Source organism: Pinus tabuliformis, chromosome 1_1, assembly GCF_031772625.1.
Source record: "Pinus tabuliformis cultivar Carrire ecotype Pingquan chromosome 1_1, CPIR1, whole genome shotgun sequence".
Lineage (NCBI taxonomy): Eukaryota > Viridiplantae > Streptophyta > Pinopsida > Pinales > Pinaceae > Pinus > Pinus tabuliformis.
The window spans coordinates 119,797,203-119,804,143 of NC_142297.1; positions in this window are offsets into that span (position 1 = coordinate 119,797,203).

The window sequence follows — 6,941 nt, forward strand, 5'->3', positions numbered from 1 at the left end:
ATTGTCTCCAATCTTTGCCAATATGGTGAAGGGACCATATCGAATGGGTTTTAATTTCTTCCCTTCTCCCTTCATTCTATCTTTGCAAATGTGGAGCCATACCTTGCCCCTAACTTGAAACTGATGGTCAACTCAATGCTTATCATGTCGAGCTTTATATTGAGCTTGACTTTTCTCCAACTGCTCCTGTACTGCCTGATGAATCACCTATATGTGTTGAATAAACTTTTGTGTTGTCTCTATCATCTCGCCTATTGCCATCCTCATCTTTCCCAAAGACCATGTCTAAGGGATCCCTTGGTCGATAGCCAAAACATGTCTTGAACGGTGAGCTTTGGGTGGATGAATGTGTTGCTCGATTGCATGTACGTTGCACATAAGGAAGCTGTTCATCCCACAACTTGGGATGTTTTCCACAATAGCTTCGTAACAAGTGTACCATGGTGCGGTTTGTGGATGAAATGTTGTACTTCTTTTCAGCTTAGTGTTCGTCATTCTCCACAAGTTGGTCTAGAACTCTCCAAGAAAACAAGAATATTGATCTGACACAGTAGATGTGGACAACCCAAAATGGACCCAAACATGATGAAAGAAAAGATAAGCATTTTGCTTAGCAGTGACATGCTTTTTACAAGGCATTAAATTACACATTTCACTAAAACGATCCATGACGACATACAAATAGTTGTAACCTTTCCTAGACATAGGCAAACCTCCTAAAAAATCCATGTACATACTTTTCCATGGTCAACTCGGAATAGGGAGTGGTGTGTAGAGCCCAAGTTTTCTATTAGAGGGCTTTGAAACAAAATACAACACACAACCCTTTACAAAATGAGTAACAATGTTTTTCATATGAGGCCAAAAACAAAATCTTTGTAAATGACATAAACTTTTTTCAACCCCAAAATGACTAGACACAAGAGAGGTATGAGCCTCTCAGATTACATGTACCCTTTCATTAATGGGTATGCACAATTTACCGAGGTGATACAATAGTTTTCTTTGTAAATAATAACTGTCCACCTATGATCCACGAGTTAGTTTTGCATAAATCTATTTAAAATCATCATTGTTAGCATATTATTTAACATAACTTTCTCACGATAAAGAAACATTTTGCAAAACTACAGATGTAGAAATAGGAGGGCGAGAAAACATATCTGCTACTTTGTTGTTGGCACCCTTCTTGTATTTTATTATCGGATGAAACTGTTGGAGGAATCCCATCCATGTGAAATGACGGGCTTGTTGAAGCTTGGTATGTGTTGAAGGTACCGCAAGAGTTGATGATCCGTATGGATGATGGTCTCCTTGCCGATCATATAATGTTTCCACTTTTTTACACTTTGAACCAAGGCATACAACTCCTTGTCATATGTGGGATAATTCATAACAACCTGGGAGAAAGTTTGCGAATTGTAACATACATGCTTCCTTTGCTGCATCAATACAGTGTCCATGGCATATTCGTTGGCATTTGTTTCAATCTCAAAACGCTGCTGAAGGTCTGGTATAGATAGCACTGGTGCTGTGCTGATCTTCTCTTTTAGCTTGTCGAAGGATTTTTGCTGCTTCTCTCCCCACTGAAAGGCCTGCGTCACATTGGTCAATGCGTGTAAAGGAGCTGCAATAATAGAGAAGTTTGCAATGAACTTTCTCTAATAGTGTACTGCGCCCAAAAAGCTTCGGATCTCTGTAATATTTGTGGGCTCAGGCTACTTCATAACCTCTTCTACTTTAGAGGGATCTATTTTCAGTTGCCCATTACTGACTATGTGACCTAAATAAACGAGAGAGGTCTTCCCAAACTCACACTTTGACAGCGTTACATACAATTTTATTTTTTTCTTCAGAACATCAAGCATTTTCTTCACATGACATACATGTTCATCCCATGTCTTACTATAAACAAGAATATCGTCCAGAGACACAAGCACAAAATTATCAAGAAAATGCCTAAAAAGATCATTTGTTAGCCTCGTAAACGTGGCTGGAGCATTGCACAATGCGAATGGCATCACCATCCATTTGAACAAACCCCTATTTGGTTTTGAATGCAGTGTTCTAAACGTCTTGTTCCGCAACTCTAACTTAGTGATATCCACTACGCAAATCCAGTTTTGTAAAGTAGACAACATTTTTCAATTGATCTAATAATTCATCAATGCGAGGGAGAGGGTATTGATTTTTTATCGTAATTATGTTTAACGCCTTGTAGTTTACACACAGGGAAGAAATTGGTTTGATGACCCCTTGATTTAGCAACTCTTGCACCTGTTTCTTGATCTTCTCCATCTCGATAGAAGCCATCTTGTACATGCCAATATTTAGTAAAGGAGCATCTTGTTGTAAATGGATCTCATGTTGCATTTCCCGTTTTGAGGGCAATCCTCTTGGTTCGTGAAACAATCCATCATAGTCAGAAATAATTTCAAACAATTCTTTTTTATGATCAAGGATCACAACCTTTGAAAGCGTTTGCTGTCTCGGCCTCTTTTGCTCTCACTACCATGAGCATGGATCCTTTAACGAAATTAACTAGTCGTTTAATTTGTCTTTCACTTACAAGGCTAGCACTAACTTTCGTATGATGAGCTCTGACTATATATTCTACCCCGTCCTTGTGAGGTGGTATTTATTTTCATGCTAAAAGAAAACTACCTTTATGTCATATAGATATGGATTTCCCAAGATAATTCTACAGAGATCCAAAGGCACAACATCTAACTCTACCTCATCAACTAATTTGGAAGCAATAACAAATCTTGGTGACTTGTAATTTTGCTTTATCGCTTACCCAATCACGTTGGTATGGACTCGGATGAGGCTTAGTTTCGAGGCCTAAATTTTTCACCAAGGTCTTTGAGATTAAATTTGCTTGGGATCCTGAATCAAACAGGGTTTCCAACTTTGTGTGTTTGATAATAACTATAATGTGGAATAGTTCAATTCTCATTTTGCTCATTACTTACAGGCTCATTCAAATAACTAATACTTGCAATTGAATCAGAACTATTACTAACATAAGGAGTACCTTTTGCGCCCACTGCTGTGATCAATGTCTCATCGCTGGAATTTGATCCAAGGTTCTGTTGCGTTGTTGCCACTGTCTTTTGCTTGCCCTTTTCGCTGAATCTCTTTGGTCTCAATTCCGGATGTAGCTTCTAGCGATGGTCCTCGTCCTGACTTTCTCTTTTGCAATGCATGCAAAATGGTGTTGCTTCGTTCTCATTCTTGGCTGCGATGGCATTTTTAGCCTTACCCATGCCTTTCTTTTGGAATTTTCCATGCTGAGGGTTGAACGGTGTTTTCTTGGCTTTATCATCTATGTCATTCTTGCCTCGACTTTCAAGATGATTCGCCTTGACGCTGGCTGCATCAATCATAGTAGTTTTGAACAATAACAATGAGTGTCTTATGTAACTATGTAGCACACTAACGTATTTAGTTACAGTATTGGGAAAATCTAATGAGATGCCTAAATTCAATGCTTGTTTCCGAAATGCTTTAGTGAAGCTTTGCACATTTTGACCTTTACCTTGTCTTAGATATTGGCATTCCATTAGTGCCTTTTGTTTATAGCCCAAAGGGTAACATTGGTCTTTTAATGCAGAAATAAAAGTAGACCAAGAGGAAAGAAGAAGAGGAAAGGAGGTTACCAGACTTTTTGCTGCGCTTTTGCAATTTGCTCTCCCACCAAACGAGAGCAATGCCACTCAGTGGAAGAGATGCTATCTGGACCTTTGCCTCATCTTCTTCGATCTACTGGATCTGGCAGTAAACTTCTATTTGTCTTATCCAATTATTAAGTTTTTTTGCACTACACTCTCCATTGTATATGGGCAGGTCAAACTTTACATCTAACTTGAAGAACCACTGTTTAAATGTATGTTTGGAATCATGATTAGAGTGATCAGAATTATCAATTGAAGGAGAGGGAGGAGGCTTTTCTCCACCACCTTCATGATTTGTTGATCTATTATCATCGACACCTTCCTTCTTGTGCCCAAGTGCCTTCTCATACTCTGAAAACAACTTGTCCACTTTTTTTGCCATTTTGTAGAATACCTTGCGGAAATTATGTTCCTCTTCCGAACGAGTTTCTTTGTTTGCCATGTTTCTTCTTCATTGTGCACGCGTTGCTTCTGGATCAAAGGACTTACGCGTTCCTTCTCCTTTTCGCGCCTTGTTTCAGGTTAGCATATACTCAAGCTATTTGCATCAACAACGACCTGTTTTGATAACAAACTTGATCCAAGATATTTTGCTTATAGATGCATCATAATTACACGAAACATAATTTATAAACCATGGAACTTAAAATCACATAAAACAATGTGGAAATAACATGATAAGCAAGGAACCATGACACAAAGATTTGATTACGGAGTTTGTCCAATTTGGACTACGTTTTCAAGCCCTGCTCAATAGTGGGGAGGCCTTCATTCATTAAGTGGCATAAAAAGAGATAAAAATACAAGCCCAACTTCCAAGTTGGAAGATGGATAAAGAATGGAGAGCCCAACTTCAGAGGCAGACAATACCAGTGAGATCCTAGCGAAAAATTGTGCAAAAATCCCTATCAGAACATCCAATTGGGAAAATTGGGCCTTCTGCACCTTCTTAGAACCTCCCTGCTGCTCAAGGCGAGGTCCCGACTAGTTGCCAAGTCAGGGTCCGCTACGCTCAATAGCTTATGAACTAATTTGCCAGTCCTCTTTGCCTTCCTCCCACACGAATGGTCCTTTATGTAAGCATGGCAACAAATTCCTCAATGCCCGGGCAGTTCCAAACGATAGACCAAGTTAAGCGGGCAGGCTTTTGCCAATAGAGGTTCTCAAGCCCCTGAATAGTACGTGGCGACAACCCTTTCAAACATGGCGGAAATCCCTTAATCTGCCGACTTTATCAGTGGTGATAACCCATTGACGTTTCTAATCCGCAGATAGATCAACCCACACATCAAGCGCTCTGCGAGAACCACAAAGTCACTAGGATTATTAAACACGATGTATAAAATATCGGGCCTGAAGCCCCATCGCAAATCGCAATCGGTGGAAACCAGGGTGGTACTCTATCCCATTGCTCCTGTCGCGATCTGCGATTGCCGTTTATCGCATTGCAACTTGACTTGCTCCGGGGGTCGATTCCTTAACGTTTTGTGATGTGTGATTGCAATTTTATCGCATCGCAACCTCGAGCCAATTTTCCTTAAGCCACGACGTCTTCTTGCTGCGATATGCAGGACCAATGGAAATTTGCCACTTGGCGCTTCCCCATTCGCTGAGAGTGTCTGCCATGTCACTCCTCCTGCCACTTGGACAAGTCAAACATAAACTTTGACTTGCTCTAACTTCTTCGTATGAACTCGGATTTGAGTGTTGTTCACGCCGTTGGAATCAGGGTGATGAACACTTCGATCCGATGTTAAGTTACCTAAATTTTGCCAATTTGAATTTTGAGCTTTTTACCATGCCACTAGTACTTCTTTAAAGATCCCCTGGATCACCTTATGATTTATTCCATCGTCTTTGTTTTTCAAATTTTCATTTTGTATTCCATCGTCTTTGTTTTTCAAATTTTCATTTTGTTTTTATATATTTTTTCACTGTTTCATTCTCTTTTCTTATATAATTTTTTGGTCCTTCATTTTGTCTATTTTTTTACTATTAGTTAAGAAGTATTTATTTTTGTGTATACATATTTTATTAAATACCTATTTTAATAATGGGTAGTGCTTTATTTTTGTGTATACATATTTTATTAAATATTTATTTTAATAATGGGTAGTGCTGGTTGATATTTATTCTATCACCTTTGTTTTTTCTTTTCTTTTTATTATTCTCACGTGGATTGGGTTTGTTTTTTAAATTCTTTACTCTTTATATATATCATTGCTTTTTAGATTTTTTACTTTTTATATAGGACATAGAATGATTATAATAGCAATATAGATCCATTTTACATAGAATGATTATAATACCCATATAGATCCATTTTACGTAGTGATTTACCTGAGCAGAGAGGAATCAAATTTCATGAGCAGAGACTTACAAATTTCCTGAATTTTTTAAATATTTTGTTGAAATATTTTTTAACATTATTAATCTAACTAGATTAACTTGTTTTTTAAAAAGGAATGGTTCGTAATAATACTATTGAATTAATAATAATAATAATTTTGGAAGACAATTTTTTGGGTCATCTTTCCTATTAGCTGTCAAGGTATTTTGGTTTTTTAACAGGTTTTCTTATTATTGGGTTTTGGCTTTTCGTGACATCTCTTAGTAAGGCCTAATAGTTTTCATGATTGGGTTTGTGTTTTTAGATTCTTTACTCTCTATATGTAATATAGAATAATTATAATATAATTACACGTTATATATTATGTATATTATATATACTCTATATATGGATTATAAGATATAATAATGGATTATAATATATAATTATATATTGGGTATTATATTTTCAATTTAATTGATTGGTATATAGGTAATTAGTTAGTGGTATTGTATTTTTTTGTTAGTTAAATTTTGTTTATTAATGTATTTTTTTTATAATATTAGAATTTTTTTTTTTTTTTTTATTATTTTTTTTTTTTTTGGTTGAGACGAGTTATTACCTTTTTCTTGGAGAACTAGTAATTTAGTTAGATAATTATTTATGAGTTTAATTTGTCTTTTAATTCTTTTTAATACTATCGAATTAATAATTAAAATTTCGTCATCTCTCTTTTTATTTGTTAGGATATTTTGGGTTTTTTAATATTTTTTCTTATGATTGGTGTTTTGGGTTTTGACCTTTCGTGACATTTTTCATCTATTTATCTAGTAAGGCTTGGGTTTTGACCTTTCGTGACATTTTTCATCTATTTATCTAGTAAGGCCTAGTTAGACTTTTCCTGATCTGTACGCTGTTGTGGATATTTCATTGGA